This window comes from Crocodylus porosus, unplaced genomic scaffold (assembly GCF_001723895.1).
Source record: "Crocodylus porosus isolate Cpor-Errol unplaced genomic scaffold, CroPor_comp1, whole genome shotgun sequence".
Classification (NCBI taxonomy): Eukaryota; Metazoa; Chordata; order Crocodylia; family Crocodylidae; genus Crocodylus; species Crocodylus porosus.
This window is the reverse complement of record NW_017728886.1, coordinates 160,148,770-160,171,376: the sequence shown is the minus strand read 5'-3', so window position 1 is coordinate 160,171,376 and position 22,607 is coordinate 160,148,770. Positions and strand designations below refer to the sequence as shown.

The 22,607-nt window shown below is 41.9% G+C and overlaps 1 protein-coding gene across 19 annotated transcripts in view; it reads right to left on the bottom strand.

The window, feature by feature from the left end:
• The window catches only part of LOC109316110, a 396,050-nt gene that overhangs the window by 282,558 nt on the left and 90,885 nt on the right, over positions 1-22,607 (bottom strand). For 12 of the 19 annotated variants that reach the window (XR_002102767.1, XR_002102772.1, XR_002102773.1 and 9 more), the window contains exon 4: positions 6,669-6,762. The exons of 6 other annotated variants lie outside the window; for them this stretch is intronic. The gene's annotated coding sequence lies outside the window, so the exon portion shown is untranslated. The remainder of the gene's footprint in view (positions 1-6,668; positions 6,763-22,607) is intronic. One more of the 19 variants, XM_019544023.1, reaches the window with a different exon arrangement.

The window sequence follows — 22,607 nt, the reverse complement described above, 5'->3', positions numbered from 1 at the left end:
AACAGCTCACCAAAGCTCTCTATGTGGGATGGAACTGCAGGCGGGCAGGAAGCTGGCATTGGCATGGATGGGCTGGCATGGGCACCGACCGGGGCCGCCCTGTGGCTCCTCTCTGCCATCCTGCAAGGTTTTGAACTCCACAGGACTTTAAGACCACCAGTATCTTGTCCATTTAAACAACTTCTCCATACAGTGCGAGTCTTTTCAGTCAGAACTAGGTCATAAACTTCTCTACTGGAAAGCGTTTATAGCTCTTTGGACTGACTTATTCTGTTTGAGAGGTTATAATAACAAAATAATCTTGCAAGAGTACCTCTTCCAAACTCTAGCAAGTTATTGCCAGTTTGTAAAATTGACTCATTCCTTATACTTATTTGGCTCCTCTATTCCCAAATTTCTTGCTTTAAATTTTTTCTAGACAAACACAAAACATCAAGATGAACATAGAAAACTTTTTTCTCATTTATTCCAAATTCAAAGTTACAGATTGATACACCTGTTGCCATAGTTTCTAAAAATATTAAAAGTTAAAATCCGGCCAAAGTTTACAGCTAACATATCCTGCCTAGTGGTAGAATCCTTGTTTGCCACACAGGAGGCCCAGGTTCAATTCACCGACACACACATTATTACAGCTATGGAGGCATGAAATGTCTGGACTCTGTCTGGCCTTTGCATTCTGTCTCAGTGGTCTAAAAGAAGGATGGAAGGTCTGGGCAGCCTCCACTCCTCCACAGTCCTGCCTGCACATATGCGTTGAAGGTCCTGGTGATCTTTCACACATATACCCTGATCCAGAAGGATCAACAGTTACCTACTACTAGTCTGAGAAACAACCCATCTTCACATATTCACATACGCAGACATATGATTAGTGGATACTCCTTATTCTTCTGTAGATTAATCAAACCATCCAATTCACCTTCTCTACTCTCAAACATTCACAATATATACTGTCTTTCAATCATTCATTCTGACACAGAAGAATAACCAGTAGAACTTTTCTTTACTTCTTAGGACTATGAGGTCATGTAAAAAACAAACAAACAACAAAACCCAAGTCCATCCAGGCTTAGGAAGTTTCCACATGGGGCTCAGCCTTTTGCTCCTTACTTAACAGCAGATACCACTCCCTCATTCTAGTGAAGGCAGATTCCAAGTTATAAGATTAAAATTATAAGGTTTTACATGGAAGGCAACATCCCACTCTCTTCCTACACTATGACAACTGCCTTCACCAGACAGCAAAGGCCCTGAATAACATCTCCCTTAATGTTTTTTGGTCAGTGCATAGGCATGAAAGAGGGGAAATGAGGACACTTGTCCTCAATCCAGAAGTACTGTACAATATTAACTTGGCTCAGTGCTTATGGTCAGATTATAGAACCAACATCTCCATTTCAGTTCAAATGGAAAAAGAAACTACAGGGTGCAATCTTTACCCAGCTGTGTGAACTCTGTTGCCCAGATGTTGTCTGCCAACCAAGCAGGATCAACATAACACTGAATTACTATCCTCTACCACCAGCTGGCTCTGTTTTTTTGCAAATTGGCTCCCTACAAGTTCTACCAGCAATCTTTATTGTTATAGCTGTAGTATCTTCTTGAATACTTAACACTTGCTTTCTTAGTGTCGAACCTTGCCACATTAAAGAGGCTCGTGCACAAGACATAACAATAACATTTTTCAGCTCAGAAATTCTGCTACAGGAGTCAGAATTAAAAGTTAAATATAAATTGACCTGTAGTCAGTGAAAAGTACAGTCTGTTCTTATGAGGCAGCTTTCATTCTAGTCAGCTAAAACTAACAGTCTCACTTTCTGTTGTAGCTTTAACATGTGATGTTGAGAGAACTGTATACGTTTAAGAGTTAGGCTGTCACTCAGCTCCCTTTCAAGATATCACTGTTATATATATAGCTAGAGATAGGTGAAGTTGAAGAGAAAACAGGCAAAGAAATCTCATGGCTGTCTGGGTGCTGTTGGCATGAATAACAAAACCTCTTTGTTAAAGTGGCTCCAGACTCAGTAAACTGAACCCACAACACAACAGTGGTCATACCCTCAACACTGACTTCACAGCAAATGTGGCATGTGCTTGATTCTTTTTAATATTTCACACACCCAAACTTTCTGCTAAATTCAAAATAATGACTTAGAAGCAAACAAGAAGTAAAAAAATAGGGCTTTGGTACTACAGATATATAGAACTGAAAGTGGCCAAAAGGTCCTGTGCTACACCGTGCTTGCTGGGAATTGCACATTTCAACATTCCTGTATACCAAGGGTCTCAAAGATTTGGCCCATGGGCCAGATCCAACCCATGGAACCCCACAGTCTGGTCCTGGTGTTCTCCTTTTTTGCTGGACAAGACCATGCCCCTGTACAGAGCCATGACATGTGCCACGCACAGCTCCCTGGAGTTCGCCTGCGCTCACTCAAACCAATCCCACGTTACATTGCCAGCAGCACTTGCTTGGGCCAGTGCAAGGCTGTGCCAATGCCAGCATTCACTTGGACTGGATCTCAGGCTGATTTGGCTTGTGGACTGGCCTCTCACTGCTCATCTGACCCACAGGGCCAGAAAAGTTTGACATCCTTGCTCTATACCAGGGGCCAGACTCAGGCCACAGCAGGGTGCCCAGAAGCATTCGTGGTGGGGCCTAGCCTGGCCTGTGCAGCTCTGCAGGGATGGTTCGTAGCCACACTGGGCACAAGGGGCCACTGCCTGGCTGGGGCCTTCCTAAGAGCCCGACTTAGCTGTCTTGCTCGCAGTACTTCCCCCCACGCCACCCAGACCCTGCCCTGACTGCCCAACCCCAGCACCTGACACCCCAATGCTGCCCTGCCCAGGTGGGACAGGGTGTCTGCCTGCCTGGGCCCAAGGCTCTGCCACCCGCTGGAAGACTCCAGGGCAGCGACCCTGCGCAGCTCCTTCCCCAGCCCCAGCCCTGTCCATCTGCAGCTCCCTCCAGGGGCTGGAGGGCACAGCCTGGGAGCAAGAGGCAGGGGCATCCCTGCCGGTGTTCTGGCTCCACCCAGGTGGCTGCTGCAGCAGTGAGACTTGTGGCTGCATGGGAAAGCCCAGAGCAGCAACTAAAAAAAAAACAACAAAAAAGTCCCCCCCATTTCCTGGCATGCAGGGGCTCCACTATTGCATCTACAGGAATCTCCACAGGTCCAGAAATCTGGCAGCAGGGTAGAAGCAACTAACACTGCCACTGCTCCCCCTTTGCCAAATTTCGAGACCCTTGAGGAGCCTGGTGGGCCAGATGACATGGCTCCATGAGCCAAATCTGGCCCATTGGTCTGGGTTTGAACACTCCTGCCCTAGATAATTCTTTTATGAAGCTGAAGAAGGAACAGAACATGAATGGCCATGTAACCCAAAAACTATTCTTCATAAAAGAAAGGGAGAAGCAGAAAGGTGGGAAGAGAAGACATGATCTGGAGAAAGGAGATCAGCACACAACATAGACCAGTTTTTACAGAAGGAGGCCTTCAACTTTGTGCTTGCAGATGAGGCAGGTTCCAACAATAAGCAAGCCCTTGACCTCTGCTTTATTCCTAGAGATTTTAAAATTAAGAAAAGTTATTTTAAACTTGTCAGGTAGGCCCAAACCCTCAGGCAGTGCCTGTCCACCATTGCAGTCTTGACTAACCTGACTGAAAGTTGCTCCTGGCAGCTATATAAATCTTGGAAGTTTGTGGAGTTTCAAAAACAAGAAAACTCATTTGCTTGATTGCTTGGCACCCCAGTTCTGCAACTGTCTGCAACTCTTAGGCCTCCATCTCAACACCTCACCACCTTTATCTTTAAAATGCCCGAGTGAGTACAGAAGCTCTGTGTCCCGGGGCGTGGCGAAGACACGAACCCCGAAGGGTCCAAGGGGGACGCTGGGGGGCAGCGCACCACTGGGAAAGGAAAGAGGAAGAAAGAATAAACAAAAGCAACTTACCGACGGCAGAAATCGCGGCGGGGCTGGAAGCGGCAGCAGGAATCGTGGCGGAGCGGAAAGCAGTGGCGGGACCCACGCAACTCATTAGCCGCGGTTTGTTTAAAGGAGAAACAGCTGGGAGAGAGGGGGAGGAGAACCAGCTCAGGGGGATAAGAAGGGAGAGTGAGTGGGCAGAAGGAGAGGGGAGGCAGCAAGAGAGCCTGGGGAGAAGAGCTCCAGAGTGCACTAAGAAGGTGGAGGAGCTAGGGAACGTTGCTTTCGACTCACAGGAGGAATCTGAATTGTGCCCAGGGGAAGACACTGCCATCGGACCTGACAAGACCCAGGTGTCCCGACTGTATGTAACCCTGGGGGCGCGTGGAGAGCCGAGGCTAAAGGCTTTGTCAACTCAGGTGGAGGTCGACGGACATAAGAATTAAGAGGGGATCCTTACAGGAGGATGGACTGAGACCCCACGTCCAGGACAAAGGACCCTGACTGAAGCTCATTAAAGGAAGATTCCTTTGCTAGGGAGCTTAGCATATTTCGTGGGGGGGGGATCCGTGGCATTGCCCGGTACCCTACAAGGGGAAGGGCATTTAGATTAAGGGAGATAGCACTGCAGTAGGCATACCTAAACATTGGCCTAGGAAAGGTTGTAGAGGGACCTGGAGGGGGTTCCTGTAGCCTTGTGGTTAATTTATTATTATTGTCATTACTATTGTTGCTTGTTCATTAGTGTTATTATCTTTATTATTATTGTTTGGGGCTCTAAAGTTAGAAGGAGCCAAGGTCACTAAAGGTCGGATGAGCCAAGAAGGAGCCAGGGCTTCCTGGGCCCCTGTGTGAGCCTAGCTGGAACACAGAGGGACCCTACATCGAGTGAGAGTCGGCCGTCGGCAACCACAATAGCACACCGCTGAGGCTGGGTCTAGGGCGAGGTACAAGGGAGGTTGGAGCCTTGCAAAGAACATCACGCTTCGGCCTTGGGGAGGCAGCCGGCATCAGGCAATCGGACCCCTCCACCACTGAAATATCATCGAAGTCATGGCAGGTGGGATAAGGAGGGGGAAGACCGCCTGAAATGGGAGATCGTGGGCCACTCCCTTAAGGGATGGAGCGAAAGGTTACCACCAGGTCCCTGGGCAAGGTGACAAGGGACCGTATGATCGAGACCCGGCGGGTGCACTCTAAAAACCCCATTTTATCAGGCTGCAAACTGAGGCATGAGACAAAGTATGTAGGTACCCAACTCCCATAGATTGCATAAATATTTAATTGAGTGAATAACCCTGAGGTTCTGAGCCTGGACGAACAGCTAAGAAACCCACAAGAGTCTTGTGGTAGCACAAAAATTAAACCCAGGTTTCTCACAGTCTAAATTACTGCTCTAACCCCCAAACCATCCTCCCTCATAATCACAGGGCTTGATTTTAACGATTTTTTTTTTAAATAAGTGACAAATTATCCTTCCTGCTTAACAGGTCAGACTTGGAGGGCCAGCATCTGTGGCCTTCTGGTGGATATGCTGGAACACACACAGAAGCAATGAGAAACAAGAGACATTGCATGTCTTGGCAATTACAAAAACCTCTCAAGGATCTAGGTACCAGAGGAAAGACTGGGTTAGTTCAACCACCGAAGTGCTGGATAACCTTCAGACTTAATGCATAGTTCCTTACTTTTAATACTGTTAATCTGAAATCAAATTCAAAGTAAAGTATGAGGAAAATTGTTGCCTTTATACACTGACTGTGCATCACTGAAGGTTTTGACTGTAGTGGTTTATCACGAAGTACCATTTGTGCCCAGCATCCAAACAAGGCATTAATATGGAAAGCAATTATGCATTCCTGATAATCCTACACATTTCATAAACATCAAACATATTAGGTATGTAACAGAAAGTGTACATTCCCTACCCCCCACTTCTAAACAAACATCATCATATGCTATGGAATATCATAGTGCGGTAGTATAATATCCTATCATTTGTATCAATGATATATGGGATGAACCATACTGTTTAACCACTTTTTACATTAAAACAATTCTTTACAAATCTAAGCCCCTTGAATGTGAATGAGATAATACAAGAAGTCACTGTTCCACACGTTTGGAAACCTACACCTCAAAATGGCTGAAATTCTTATCTGCGTAATTCTGTATTGCACTGATAGGATTCATTTTCTAGATGGAGGGGCACCAAATGCATTGTCATGCCCCCAATTAGCTGATTTGTACAGCTGCACAACCCTTGGCTAAAAATATCACTACTTATCTTATCTTTCAGCTGATAAGACAGGTGCATATGACTACAAGCTACCTGGAAAAGGGGCTCCATAAACATATTCTACTGCATTTCAAGACAGGTTTAGGCCTGGCAAAGCTTCCTAAAGAAATGTATATCACCGTGATGTAATTTTCAACAAAACAAACTAGATTCCATTGGCATGACTGTCTTAGCAGAAGAGAGGATAACCGAGTATAACTGGTAACTTCCGATGATTAAATTCAGTTTGTTTGCATTATCATCTGTTGTCAACAATTTTTTAACAAGCTCTCAGTGATGAAAGCGAGACATATGCAAGGGAAAGTCATGTGGACAGAGATTTTTTATTATTATTTTTAGTGGTATTTTGTTGCTGTGAAATGAGAGACTGCCACCATTTAGAATATATCCAAAAATTGGAGGGAAAATTATTGAACAATCATGCTGTAAAGCACACACCTGATTTCCTACCTGAAGAATATTCATCATACATTCCTAATCCCCTGTGTTAATGATTCAGCAGCCATACTGTAGGAAGAGAGCTGGACAATTCCTGTGCCTGTAAAAAAGAAATAGATATGTCACACTAAGCAAAACATAAGACTAACTCACAACAGAATGGTCAATCTGATGCTAAGCTATACAGACCTGCCAAAAATAGGACATGTGTTGCCACTGAAATTTTTGTTTTTTGGATATTTGTGCTTTGTATTATTATTCTTTATGTAAATTCCATAAATTCAATAAGAATTATGATGCATCTGTCAAAAGAAATCTTACAAACCAAGAAATGAAATATTTATCATCAACATCAACAAATGTAGAAACTAAGAATACATTTACCAGATCTGTCTGGTACTTATATTATATCAAAATGAAAGATATCTTGAACTGGTTTAAAAACTAGGCTTCTATGCTTTGTCCAGATAAAAACTGGCTCTTGTTCATTTACACTGAATGCAGAAGAAGCAGCTTTTTTGTTCCCATAGGAAAAGAAAAATAGTTTCCAAATTATGGTTAGATTTTACAGAAAGGATGACTTATTTATAATAAATGTAAAGCACATGTTTTTCCTCAATATTTTTTAAAGTTTCAATTGTAAAGCTCCAACTCCTAAAGTATCTGTGTATAAAAATATTTTTGAATTTTGGACACAACAGCCCTCAAAATTGTTTTGTGACTATAACACAATCACTCAAACATGAACAAAGCTTCTGCAACTCAAGATTAGTCATAACACTGTCAAGAAAATTTCTCCCTCTTCTAAACTGAACGTTAAATTGGGACTATGCAGATTCCAAAGTGTTAATGTTACATACATCTGTTTGATTACTAGAGAGTAACCATGCAATAACATGACAATTTAACCTTGGATATTCATGAAATATAATCTCTTCATGTTTTCTAAAATAATGCCATAAAGCTTGTGGGCAAATCATGCTTTCTATGACACAGAAAAGGTACTATTTCATATAATGATATCCCTAGAGGCCTGATTTCATGAAGAATGCTGTGCATTTTATTGTAAATAAAACCCATATAACATGCATTTCCCTGCTTATGTATATCACAGAATTATCTTGGACAAAGGTGTGAGATACAATTTCTCAGAAGGTCCTATGCAATTTTCCTAGCAATCTGCAACACACGGAGGAGCACTCTGCTTTCTCTCACTGAGACAGCTACTTTTCATGCTGTCAGTCTCACCCTAAATAGAGTTAGCAAAGCATCATTCCTTGTACTAGCCAAGTAATATGGCTGCAATTGTTCTCAGTTATGTTTCATTGTTTAGTAAGAAATGAAGCATATAAAACCTACTCTCAAATAGGTGATTCTCTTTTATGAAAATTAAATGGCTTCTTTGATATTAGCACATATACGAGGCTAAGTACAGACATTCAGGGAGGTTAAAGGGAGGTTAGATGGTGTTAAAAATAGCCACTCGATCCAACTGATTCAGCCCGGTATGGACCTTACATTCAGCTTGACCTAACTAGGGATCTAACTGCGAACTGTATAAAAATTCAGAAAGTTTAAATTAGTTTAAAATGGCCAAACTGATCTTAATTAACCCTACCTCAGAGGTAGTCTAAGTAAGATCAGATCCAGCAAAACTATTCTAACTGGATTTCTTTACAGTTCCCAGCGCATCCCTGGAGTTAGGAAAACCCAGCTGGCTGGCCCCTGCCCCAGGACTGCACTTTTCCTACTTGCCCCCCTGGCGCCAGACTATTTTCAGCCCACTGACCCTTCCCCGATGAACAACCTCCCCCACTCTGGGGACCAGCCAAGCCTGCCAAACCCTCCCATCCCACAAGCCGCTCCCAGTGCCCATTTTACTAGTATTTGCTTGTGCCAGGAGCTGGTCAAAGTAAGTAGGGTGGGGGGAGGGGTCCGCAGGATCAGGCAGGGACATAGTTTTGTGGTGGGGTGTTCATCGGGGGCAGGGGGAAGGTCAGGAGTCTAAAAATACCCCTGGTCCAGGGGAAGGTGGGGACAGAGACCACTCCGGTGAACCCCACCAGACCGCCTGATCCTGCCAAACTTCCCCACTAGCCCCAATCCCAACTTACTTTAGATTGGGTGGCCATTTTTAGTTCCCAGTCTAACCTCCCTAAATCTCTGTACATACTCTGAATGTTTTTCATGTAAGGTTGGGAGTTTTAACGTCCTCTGACAAAAGCAAGGAAATTCAGATTTATAAGTATGTTTTTTCTAACTTGCCTCCTTTTTACATAGTTTTTGCTTCGTGCATTTACAAATCTCAACCCAGTCTCCAACATCTTTCCACAAAAACAACAGTTTGAAAATGCAATTCTGTGTGCAAAGTAACTCTAAAAGTATACACTGTGGAAGCCACATACGTATTGACATCACTAACTCAGGTCAGATTTGCTCCATTAATAAATTAATCTATGCTTGTTTTTCCTCACTGCCAGCTCTGAAACCAAACCTTGGCTCTGAGGAGTAAGATGGGTCCTCTCCACAGTCACCAAGTGAATAATTCTGTAGATTAATTTATGCCTTCCATAAAACATGTGCAATCCTGCTGACCTGCACTAAGGTAAGCCCAGGTGTACCTGGAGGCATGATTTAAAGATAATGAGCTGTTATGTAAGTAAAACTGAGAAGTGCAATATGGAAAGAACTTTGATTGATGAAATGTAGTATAGAAAGAACCCATGCTACCTTTCAGAGCCTTGACAGAGGTTTTCACTGTTAACACCCCCCAGAAAAAAAATTGTAAATCACTAAACCAAATGAATTTAATAAGAAATCAGAGACACAAATATGAGGTGCATCCATGCTATTTTAAGAGCATCTTCCCTCAAAATAAAACTTGTAATTTAAGTTATCTATGCTGAAAAATTACATCATGTTAAAACATATTAATTAACAATAGTAAAACACTGTTCAGCATTCAACCTGGATAAAGACTGTCACTTTTAAACAGTATATCAGCCAATTTTGGTTTAAATGCAAATTTCCTAAAGTTTCCCACAATCCAGAGATGAATAAGGAATGAGCTACCACGACGTTACCAAATGAATAAGCTACCACAAAGTGACCAAAATTAATGTTGTGATAGAAACTATTAAAATATTGTGCCTTGTGACCCTTCATCCACCTCCATTTAAAATTACTGGTTTACTTTTCCAAGAAAAAATGCTGAGGAGGAGAGAGAAAGAATTGCTATGCACAATGCTGCCTGATTCCATCTAAACTGAGTGAGATACCTTAAAGCTAACAATCAGAGACCGGGATTGAAAGGTCATGGCTAGTTCACCGTGGCTGCACATTTTTCAGTCTTTCCCCACATCAGCTCCATCCCAGACAGGAAAATCCTGAAGGGCCAGATTTTCCATCTCAGTCCTGGCTCCTCTGTATCTCTGGAGCATAAAGAAGCCATAACAGCCACAAACAGCCAGCAGCAAATGCCCCCATTGAAGGGAACTGTCAGCTCTGTCAGTGCCCCCCATCCATTTCATGGCAAAGGCAGTGATTCAGATAAGGAACAGAGATCTGCTGTAGTAATCCTCCATTATGTTGGATGCATTAAAACAACAAGGGCAGCAATTACAAACTGTTCATTAGCATCATAGGGGAACCCTGATACCCTCCCTGTGCCCTTTTTCCCCCTCCCTGCCCGTATCTACCCCAAGTTTGGGGACAGGACAAAATCTATTCCATTGCTTCAGGCTGCCTACAGAGCCTTCATTCTTCTGGCAAAGGTTATCTTCACTGCTAGAAGGACTAGATATGTTGGTCTGCACTTTTTAATGAAGCACTAAAAGGATAAGACACTGGTTTTTAACTGTTTGTTTTTTTTTAATAAAGCACTGCAGGATAAGACACTGGTTCACACAAGCAGCTATTTAGCAATTCAGTTCAGTTTTTGGTCCCTTGTGTTTCACATTAGCTTTTCCCCCCTCTCCCCCTTACTGTCATATGCATTTGGCACATGCAGGGAAGGAACACCGCCTGAGCAGAGTCTAACATTAAGGTGGAGGGAATGGGCAGAAGGAAGAAAAAGCTGGGGAGGGCAAAGGTTATGGGCCACCTGACCACCCCCACTCCCTCCCAGCCACTATTTTCCATGTGTAGCAGTGGGAGGGCGATGAATTCAAGACAAACCTCTTATAATTAGATTCCATACCCAAAAAATTGTAACAAATGTATACTTTTCCATACTTAGAATCTAATTATTGGGGGTGTCAAGGTTGTCTTAGATGCAACAAGTACAGTCATCTAGGTTTGTGTACTCAACTCAGTCCCCTAGAAATAGTTTTCAACTACATTGTACCTTATGTAGTCACTTACATATCTGCAAGTTAGTACAAAGTCTATTGACAGTATATAAAAGTTCTGCACTCATTTAGGCCTGTTTTATCTTCACTTTCCATGTGTATAATACTGCATGAGAGGCAACAGAGAAGCAGGTCAGTTGGGTCCAACTCACCAGCATCTTAATCCAGGTTTTACACCAGTTAAAAAAAAAAACAAAAAACAAAAGAAGAAGTTATATCATCATGAATACAGATCAGAAGCAGTAGTAAATCACTATATGTAGTATGAACAACAGACTCTCAGTCACTTACAAGAGGACAAATTAAAACATGAGTCACTAACCATACTTCCAGTCCAAATCTTAGATCTTCTAGGTTGTTACAGATTCACTTCAAAGACTGTGAAAGCAATTTTTTTTGCATAAGGTTGCTTCTTTAATGATTTAATTTCCTTAGGTATGTTTTATTGGTATCAAAATAGAAAATTCCTAATGCAGTGTTCAAACAACTTGTTCCTTAAAAAATCCCTTGATAAGTATTTACCTAATACCTTATATTGCTCTCTTTTGGCAAAAATACATAAAGATTTTTAAAGCCTGCATTATTAATTTAGTCACATTCAGGGGCTTTTTAATAAAGTAGGTATTGACTCATTAAACCAATCAGCAAGATAAGAAGAAACTCACAAATCTATGAAAATGCACGGTAATTTACTTTGGCAGACAAGGTTCTTTGGGTCATTTACTGCAAATTTAGCATATTGAAATATATAGTTAAATATTTTCTCAAAACTGAGCATCCTTGCCACTTCCCTGCCTTCAAAATCTTGTCTTTTTCAACTAATTTTTTGTCCATTTAACTATCAAAAAGCACAAACTCATTAAATGTAAATAAATACAATCCAGGAGCTGCTTTAGAAGGAAGTTCTGAGTATACAAAATGTTTGTTGTGATATTTCCAAATTTGCTTCCCTGTCAACACTAAAATACTCATATCTGTTGACATTTTTTTTAAAGAAAAGATAGTCACCACTAGTTAAAGTATTGAATTGCTGATTTCCTATATACTACTCTAATCACTAAGTCAGTAGCAACAATCTCAAAACAGGTTTTGAGTAATCCATAATTTTCACTGACAAAATGATGCCAAATAAATTTCAGTTAGGCTAATCCCATTTAGATCTAACACTGTTATCCTTCTAAAGTGAAAATACATTTAATTAAATCATAACAATGATAAAGCATTCCTTCTTCTGCCATCTCAGTACTCTTTTATTGGACCCCATTGGCAAAATCAGAATATGGATGGGGTTATTTGACTAGGTTGCCAAGTCACCTTCAGTCTCTCCAAATAGAAAGGCTGGCTGCTAAATACATTTCCATAAGTGAGGTCAATTGTTCTGCAGAGTTGCCCTCCACACACAGACTCAAAACAGATTCAGGTCATATTTAACTGGCACTCCATCACATATATACATAGACCATGCACAAAGAATTCATACACAACAAAGTAAATTCTGGATTTAAAAAATTCTGTTCTGCCACATGGATTGCCTAACATTATTCTGCTATACAAGTATAGCTAAATTTTCATGGAGAAGGCCAAACAAAGGGTGTGAACAAGTATTTATGGGACCTGGCTCAGGTTTATGTTTTAGTTCAAGCTGCCTAAACCTGAGTTGGGATCACCACGTGCAAGTATTCGTCACTTGCCAGAAGCAGGTGTGAGTAACTGTAAGCAAGTAAGTTGGGGGGAGGGGGCAGTGGGAGAGGGCAAAGAGGCAGGTCAGGGCAAAGAGATGCCCAGTCCAAGGGGGTGGGGGACTAGTTGGAGGAGAGGGGTAAAAAGATACCCTATTCAGGGTTGGGGGTAGATAAATACAGCACAGCCCTGGGGCTGTGGAGAATGGCTTGGTGGGGAACATGTGCAAGCTGGGATAACCCTTGCTAGGTTGAGTTAACCCCATACCAATCTGAAGGTTGTCAAGTGAGATCAGGCATACCACATTTAGGGCACCCTGGGTGCCTACACATGAGCAAAGAGGCTACTCCAATGCACTGCAATCGCACATTGGAGAGGACTTGATTAATCAAGTCTGCTGGAATGTGGCAATTGCCATGCTCTAGCAGTCTCCTGCATCTTGTGCATCAGTGTCCCCACACTTCAAAATGGCAGCAGGGGCACTTGAACTAGAACTAAAACTTGTTCAATGAGCTTAAGTGCCCTCACCACCATTTTTAAGCACAGGAATGCTAATACAGGAGATGAAACGGCAATTTAATTAGAGGACCCCAGCCCACCCAGCGGTGGGGGGCATAATATGGCATTGTCCAGCTCCCCGGGTGAAGGCAGCAGGTCACAGAGCCCCAGCCCACAACAGGCAGACTGCCTCTGCCCCACACACAAGTCTGGGTGTCACATGCACCTTTTATGCCTTCCCCGGGGTTATGCACAGCACTGGGGAGCCACACCTTCCCTCACCCCTGGATGAGCCTCCCATGGCTCCGTCCCATGACCCACCCCAGTCCCAGGGCCCCATTCACCCCAACCCCTGCCCCTGGCCCACTCTCTCCCTCACCATGGGGGCCTCAATCTGCCTCCCCTGCCCCTTCCCTCTCCCCCCACCCCTTCCACATCACAGACTTACCTGACGGGCACTGCTCTACACACTGCCGGGTTGCATTCCTGGCCTTGTGCATGCCGCGGCAGCTACTGTGCGTGTCTGTCTGCATCTGTGTGCCTGTACCTGTGCATGCCCCTTCCACTTCCCTGCTGTAGCAGCCTGGAGCCTGTACGTGGGGTGCCCTGTGGCCCTCTGCACTCCCATTGCTGCCCCACTGAGCAGCCCAGAGGCAGTAGTAACAGCAGTGAAGCAGAGCCTGAGCAGACTCCAAAACAACATGCACAATTAACACGTTAAAAAAATTAATGCAAGAACCAATTAACACCTTAATCATGTACATTAATGATGATTAATTGATAGCCCTAAGGATTTGCTTTAAGATTTTTTTCCTGATCAAAATAAGTGGGCATTAAGTTTTTCCAAGGAAGTGAGCAAATTCCTACAGCAGGGCTGTAACAATAAACCTCAATCAGTATATGGCCTTCGGGGGGGGGGAAAAGCATTTAAATGACATGTTTCCTGTAGCAGATTCTGGTCTTCGCTTGTTAGAAAATGGCTATTTGTGAAAAAAACAGAAAAAGTTAACAAAAAAATGGCCCCTCACCTGGAAGTCTCAGAGAAGTAAAGATTTAAAGAATAGGAGTGCATTGTGACCCAAAGAGATGTTCTTTCCCTTATAAGAAGTGAGGTACATTGGTGAAGCAGAGTCAGAAATCACTTGCTTCTGTGCCAGTGCTGTAGTTTTTCTACCCACCCACAAAAAAACCTTAAATGCTACAAGGGAAACTGATGGTCAACCTTGTCTTTAACTGAACTTTAAACTACTACCCACAAAACTTAAACTACACAAATCTTGTAACTTCTTAATTATGTTGTGTTAGTTAAACACTAGCTTTCCAATATGCATACTTAAAAAATGATAACAAGGGGAAACAGTTTTGCTTATGTACAAGGCTTGCATATGCAAACTGAAAAGTCTTGTCCTTGGAGTGCCATAAAGACTGTACAGTGAATCAGCTTTCATATTTCCTTTAAATGTGATAGCACTTTTACATTATATGAGAAAAAAGGAGGAAAAAATATTAGAAAAATCAAGTCCGTTTTTCTTCTGCAAGTAACTCAGTATGTAGAAAATGTTGCACCCAGGAAATACAAGACCTTTTGGAAGTATAATTTGACTATGCCGATGTGATCATGGCAGTAACTTATGCAAGTGACAAGGATATTTCTTGGGGGCAGGAAGGTATCTTTTATTGGGCCAACTGCATGGTTGGGTGAGATATTAGACTAGCTTTTGAGCACAAAGTACTTTCCCTTGGATTTAAAAAAGCAGATACAGCCTGAGATATGTAAGAAATAGAACTGCCTGTAAAAAAAAACAACTGCATACATAAATACAACTAGATAAAAATATTTTTAAAAATTAAAATCCTTGCCCCTCTCATATTTCCTGGACCATCACAGCTATATCACTCCAAGACTACCACTGCTGTAACCTAGATGCTTTACTTCCCAGAACTAAACCCAAAATGCTTTCAAAAAGTTTTCACATGGAGTTTTCAAACAAAATCATCCTTAAATATAAAACTAACTCCATTCATCTCTTCCTCAAGAAAGGGTTATCATCGCTCTTTCTTTTTTTTTAATTTAGTTCTGTTCTTTCTATTAGAATTATCCCAGTTGGTTTTCAGGAAGTCCCTACAAACCTAGTCACTATTACAGTGATGGCCTATTTTAATCATGGTCCCTTGACAAGATCAGCTAATTATCTAAGTTTTCTGTCTCAGCTACCAGATGGCTTTACTTCTATACTTAACTTGCTTTCAATTTTCAGCAAGTAATGACATTTGTGTATTAAAAGATGTCTGGGATGATACCGACAAGGAAGAAGGATAACACTGATCCATAAAATACATGGTTTTTAATCTGCATGTAGCTTTTGCTTTCTTCTGTTAACAATCACTTCGCTAAAAAAGTACACACATTTTAAAGATTTTTGGTTTTTGTCTCAATCATAATATAAATAAAAGTTTTTCAAAACACCTAAAAATATGCTCTCCAAACTTGCCAAATCAGACTATCTATCGAGAGGCTCATCTAAGTCTCTTCTGTTTCTTGTTTCCCTTACTTTTCCTCTGCCTAGAATAGCTAGGTGCCACCTCATGGGCTCTGGAGTCAAGGCCAGAGCTCTCTCTGGCTCAGAAAAGATGCTAAGCATAGCTATCAGCTCTAGCTCTGCAAACAACTCAAGCAGACCCTTCACTAAGTTTCTAAGAATCAAGAACATGCCCTAAATTTCTGAGTTCTCAAAAGGTCAGCACTGTCAGTCCTACCTCTTTCTTTCCATTGTCATGAACACTCCCATAATCACTGCCCACTAGAGCAGCCGAGCTATCAGATAGGCATTTTTCATCATCCCCTCTATTTCAACACATACCCAACACACACCTGAGTGTCCTGTAAACCACATTCAGACTTTCACATAGCCCCACATTGTGTTGTACACCTACACAGATAAGAAGTCAGGAAATGCTTTCAGACTAGATCTCATGACCCAGACTGTGTCTCCTGACCTTGAAGACACCCAGAACCAGATCTACAAAGATTTTTAGGCAACACTTTTACCAATATAAGTGATTGGAGACTGGTCTATACCCATAACAGAACAAAAGTTCAGCATACACAAACCGGTTTAAAAATGGTGGAACTCAGTTTAAGATTTGTGCCCCCCCCCTCCCAACCCCAAGGGCAAACATGCATTCTATTTGCTACTGATCTAAACTATACTGCTACAAAAAAACCTAGATCGATTCTGCTTCAAGCTTTCTGAATGTCTGTACTTAGCCATAATGTCTAGTGAGACTGAAAATAGAGCAGGACTTCAGAGCAATGGCTAAAAGAAATAAACAGAAGGTACGGTACAGCTGCAACCTATAGACTAACTAAATCAGAGGTGCATAGCATAAGCGTTTGTAAGGAGTTGGTGTACTTTAGCAGATGCTGTAAAAGGACTACAGGAAGCAGAGCTGCTAAATAGAATGCAATGATAAAAATACAAAGAGTATGGAAGATGGGAGAAAAATGAGGAAACACCACTGAAAGGCAAGGAGAAAAACAAACAGCTGACCTACTGAGGGAGGTAGGAGTTATAAAAGCTAATCCAGGTAAATTGGATCCATGGTTTTGGTTTAAACCTTATTTAATACACTCCAGTCTGTGGATGATTTCTGGTTCCACAATTTCCCATTCAAGTTTATTTCAAGGTTTTTTGGTCCAAGAACAGCCACTCTGAGGTCAGTGATGGAATATCCAGGGAGGTTCAAGTGTTCTGCCACAGGCTTGTCTGTTTTTCTGGAACAGATGACAGATCAGTGTTCACCAATTCTTATACATGGGGATCTGTCCAATGTAGATAGCAGAGGGGGGAACTGTAAGCAGGTTATGGCATATATGACACTAATAGAGGTGCAAGTAAATGAATGTTGGATGTTATAATCCATGTAATTTGGTCTAGTGATGATATAGTCAGTGTTGATGCGGGGGCATAGCTGGATCCGGTACCTCTGTGATATCAAGAGTTAGGGAGTCTGTTGCTCGATGAGTGCCATTTGAGTTTGTTAGCTACCTATAAGCCAGGACAGGTTCATCTCCCTTGAGATAGTCACCATTTTCCAGGAGGGGTTAGGATGTCATTAATGAACAACTCAGCTGTTCAGGCTGGGGGCTGTAGATAAGAACCAAAAGGATTCTGTTTTCCTTGTCTCAGGGTTGATATTGAAGCAGGTCACAGCAGGGTCCAAGTCTGTCTCTTTCTCCATAGATTTGAGTGGACACCGTTTTAGAATTGTACTGTAATTGTAGGATTCCCTGCTCCAAATCCTTAAGGTGTGCATCTTCATCAGTGGGATCAAAGCAGATACAGTTGTAATGTGGAGCATCAATGTAAACAATGGATCTCATGTGTGCTTATGACAAAAGCTACTGGCATAGAAGCAGCTGTAGCTATCAGTTGGTTTCCAGTACAATGTGGGGGTGATATGTAAACTTGCCATTGCAAACTTTCTCAGTGGTGTCCAGGAAATGAATTCCATAGGTGGGAATTAGTCAGTTTGATTGATTTCCTCTAGAAATCCCTTCCTAGATGTCCATACGATGAAAATTAGCATACCTTAGGTATGAGAGGGCAGCTACAGAAGAAGCAGACTTCAAAGTCTGTCATAAATATATCGGCACTAGCAAACTTCCCGTCAAGAGTGATGGGGGGGAAGCTTGCTAACCCTAATCCTAATCCCCGCTCCACCGCTGCTGCCCCCCAGGAGCAGGGAGAGGCGGGAAGCTTGCCCCACCGTCCCCCTCCGCCAGCACCCTGCACTGCCACTGGCTCCAAAGACCAGGGCTAGTGGGGGAAGGGGCAGCACCACTGGCCTCGCCACCCTGCTCTGTCACCACTGTCATGGCAGGGCTCCACCGCACTGCTGCTACCGCCTCCTGTCCATAACACTCTTGGAGCACTCTGATCAGTTGTTTCAGTAACCAATCAGAGTGCTCCAAGAGCATTACAGATAGACAGACAGACTGACTAAGCCCTTTATTATATTAGAATATTGGGGGGTCTATACATGTGCCTGTGGAAGTGCTGCTCATTTGTAGGTATAGGGAGCCCCCATACCTGAAATACTTGTGTGCAAGGACAAAGCAGGGGAGTGCAATGGAAACAGAAGCAGTGTCCTCATCAGGGACAACGCTCTTTATAACTTGCCATCGATCCTCATGGAGAAAGTTGGTGAAGGTAATATCTACAATAGCCAATATAGCAGCTGCTGGAAGCTTGTCAATGAAGCTTAGATTCTTTAGGAAATCTGTGGTATCATTCAAATCACTGGCAATTCATGTAGCACATGAACATAAGATTGAGTCAAACTAGCTAGAAACTCCCTCCGTGATGGTGCCAATGCCAGAGACAATGGCACATGTCTCGACTGAAGGCAAGGTAGGTTTGCGAATCATAATAAGCAAAAGTTGCCTGGCCTGGGCTCCCAGGAGATGAAAGTATATCCTCTCATGTTTCCAAAGGTAGCTTCTTAAGTGTTTATCTAGTTCATTTTGGTACTGTGCCATGGGGTCCTTGGTCAAGAGTTTGTAAAATTCCTTATTGGAAAGGTGTCTCAGGTTTCTGTATGTTTGCTGTTTTGTCCATGACACCAGTGACACCCCCTTTATAAGCTTGTTGTATGATAAGATCAGCACTGTTTTTAAGGCTTGTATGGCTCTCCATTCTGCAGGACTGACGACTACATATATGCTCAGTTATTTGCACAAATAGGCGTGCTTTGGCCAAGCTGACACAAAGGCATTTAAATTTGGATACACGACAGGAGTGTCCACTTCTGAAGTTGGCATATGGAGGTGGAGGATTCAATGATTACAATTAAGGAAAATTATTTGGTCTTGGCTGTTTTAAAAGCACAATAGTTACTTATGTACCAATGCAAACAGCAGAGTTGAGTCTGACTCAAATAAGGCTCAGTTGAGATTAACCCTGAAATAATCTTAGGTTAACTAGCATGACTAAGACACAAATGGAAAAGCGTGCATGCAGTCATAAGAGGCAAGAACAATCAGTATTAATCATGGCAAATTTCCCTGTGGCAGATAAAAGGCTAATGTAAAAGAAAAAGCATTTCCTTCTAAATGTTTTTATCTACTGAAAATTCCAAAATGACAAATAGTTTATCCTGCCCTTTCAACCTTCTAACAACCAAAATGATGACCTCTAAAATCAGTAGTACCATGAGCTACTACTCTTGAAACTCCTAACAAGAAAGCACCATGCACTGATGTGCCAGCATTCCACAAAATGCCAGACGCAAAGAAAGACCTGCCACATACATGACAGAAGGAGTAATAACCTCAGAGAATGACCTTCACAGTTTTACTCTTTCAGTTCTAAAAGTAGTCCACTGTCTTGATACAAAAACAAATAGAAAAGGATGCCAAAGATACAGAAATAAATATTTTTCAGGTTCTCGATGGATATTACAAACAATTGAGAATAAATAAGATGGCAAATACTGATTTTAGTGAAAATAAATGCCTGTATCCTTTTAAAACAATCACTCATTAACATGAGGTTTCAAGTTCAACACAGGATACAGCAACAAATATTATGATAGATAACAAAGCAGATTTTTATGCTGTCAGCATTAAAAGGCACTTTTAAAGCCATTTCATATAAAATGCATTAATGCTATTGAAAGACAAAAGTAAATAAGGAGCATTAATATAGTAGAGACTCCTTATGCCTGAAGAAGGGTGATTGTGCCCAAAAGCTTGCAAAGAACTTTTTTCCAACTACTCAGTTGGTTTAATAAAACAAAGAACCTTGCCTGTGTATATAGCATTGATGAAAATATTGTTATTTAGATGCGAAAGTTAAGGTAAATTTGAATTTGGGGATAGTATTGAATAAGTTTAATATATTCTCTAAAAATCAGTTACTTTGTAAGATACTTCTCAGCAATAGGAGTTTTTTTGGTTTGCTTTATGGAAATACAAATTAAAACCAGTATTTCAGAATTAGATGTCAGAATTAGGTATCAAAAGTTAGGGCAACAACAATATACTGTATTCATACATAGACCTTTTCTTATTACAAACCTTATATAATAGGTGTAAATATTATAGTTCACTTAGTTTTACTTGAAGTAATATAATACTACATATATGAAACATCACATGTTCTCTAGGGTCACTGTCAAATGTTGCATTTATTGTATGACTAGCATTGTTTACTGCATTATTACAGTTATCACACAATTAATAGTAACATGCCAGATGGTCAACCAATAAACATGTTCATCATATGATAAAGTGGTAAATGAGCCACAAATATGTTCCATTTAATGTGGAACATCTTTGTGGCTGCTTTGCATGGTGCTTTAGTTTGAAAGTGTGGCATGGAATTCCCTAATTTTCAGCTGCTCATACCTGGTGTGCACAGCCAGCTATAGGCATAACAATTAAAGGACCATAGAACAAGTAGCTGAAAGCAGGGAGCTCCCTGATCCTCAGGTGCTCAAGGCCATCAAAAGTCTGTAAGGAAGCCAGCTGGAGATCAAGGAACAACGTGATTCTCATCTCGTTGTGTCCTGGTGGCATAGGCAGCAAGCTGCATATCCCACCAATGCACAACGGTATCTGAGGAATTTAATTCCAGATCCCAACAAATCACACATCCTCCCATGGCATACATTGAGTACCTTGCATAGCAAGCCATGACAAATTTGGGGGTCTCAGATACAGTTACTCGGATCCCACTGTACAATTAAATTAATGTCTGCTGTGGACCTAGTAAGCATAACTGATTTCTGTTAGCATGCTAAGCATCAGCTATTTGCAACACCTGCATTTAGAAACGTATGATGCCAAAGATGTTTTGTTAGACTTACATAAGGCTGATCCAGACTGATAACCTGACCATTTAAAAGTATTTAGTTTCTAAGGCTAATTTGATTCCTGTTTCTCCATAATGAAAATAAAGCAAGGTTTCATGTCTGTTGTGCCATCCTGAATCAGGGCAGCAGTTTTGCTATAAAAAGTGCTATTGCCAAGAAATATTTACTTCTGCCTTCAGTAGATATATTTTGTATTTACATATTTAAAACCAAATCTATTTTCAAGTGGTATAAACCATAAAATATCACTTTAATCTTCACTGCTAAGTATTTATTTAGTAATCAGGCACACACACTTTTCCAAATGCAACTGTGATTTATATCCATATACTCTTTTAACATGAAACTTCTGAATGAAGACCACGCTAGTTATTTTTAGCAAGCTAGAGAATTTTTGGAATTGACTTAAGTTACAGTGCCAAATGTAAGGTCTTGGAAAGATGACTTGAATAGGGCTTAAGATGGAGTGGACAAAATACGGCCCATGGGCCGAATCCATCCTACCAATTGATGCTATCTGGCCAGCAAGCCACCGACAGGATTCTGATGAGGAAGGGTGCCCCACACTGCTCCACTCTGCTGCAGCTGGGGCTGGGCTGCACAGTGTGCAGACTTTACCACGTGGGAGGCTGGCACATACACAAAAAATGCAAATACTATGGACCATACATGGAAATATGGAAAACAGATACGCTTTTTAAACATACCCAACTACCTCAGGAGCACACATCCTACTGAAAGCCATTTTTGTAATAAGATATTATATTCCTAAATCCCTTAAGGCAGTGGTGACCAACCAATGGATCTCAATCCATCAGTAGATCCCGGAGCCTCTTGGAGTCAATCCGAGGCTGGGGTGGGGGAGTGAGTGCCCGCATGCATGCATGCGCAGTCCGAGCCTAGCAGGTCAGTCCACGGGGGAGGGAAAAGGTGAGGGCTAGATTGAGGCCCCCGCGGTAAGGGACAGTGCCACAGAGGCAGGAGCAGGGGTAAGTTGAGTGGGGACCTGGCCGAGTTGGACTTACCTACTGGGGAGACGCCTCCATCCCACCCAAATAATTTTTTCTCCCTCTGCCTCAATCTGCTCCCCCCTTCCTTCCTCACAGACTTAATTGTTCAGCAAGGGAGTGAGGGGGTGGAGATGGCACATGGTATATCTTGGGTTGTTTTTAAATGCCAAAGGCGATCTCCCACTTAAAAAGGTTGGAGACCACTGCCTTAAGGGCTGTAAACAGACACTGCATTTGTCATGGGATGGTTTGTGTCTCTACTTGTCCCACAATAGGGAAGTCTTGCAATTAAGATGTCTACACTTCACTATTTAAAGCAAATCCCACTTAGTATCCCAGTTACATCTTATGCACCACAAATGCTACAATTCAGTGCAATTCAATACTGCACTAATTTATGAGGTAACTCAAATATTAACTCATCTCACCACAGAAACTGCTTTGCTTCATGAAAAGACTATAGCATTGTTAACCTCCTAAGGAACATTTTAAAAAAGAAAAAAGAAAATTAGAACGTGCGTTCA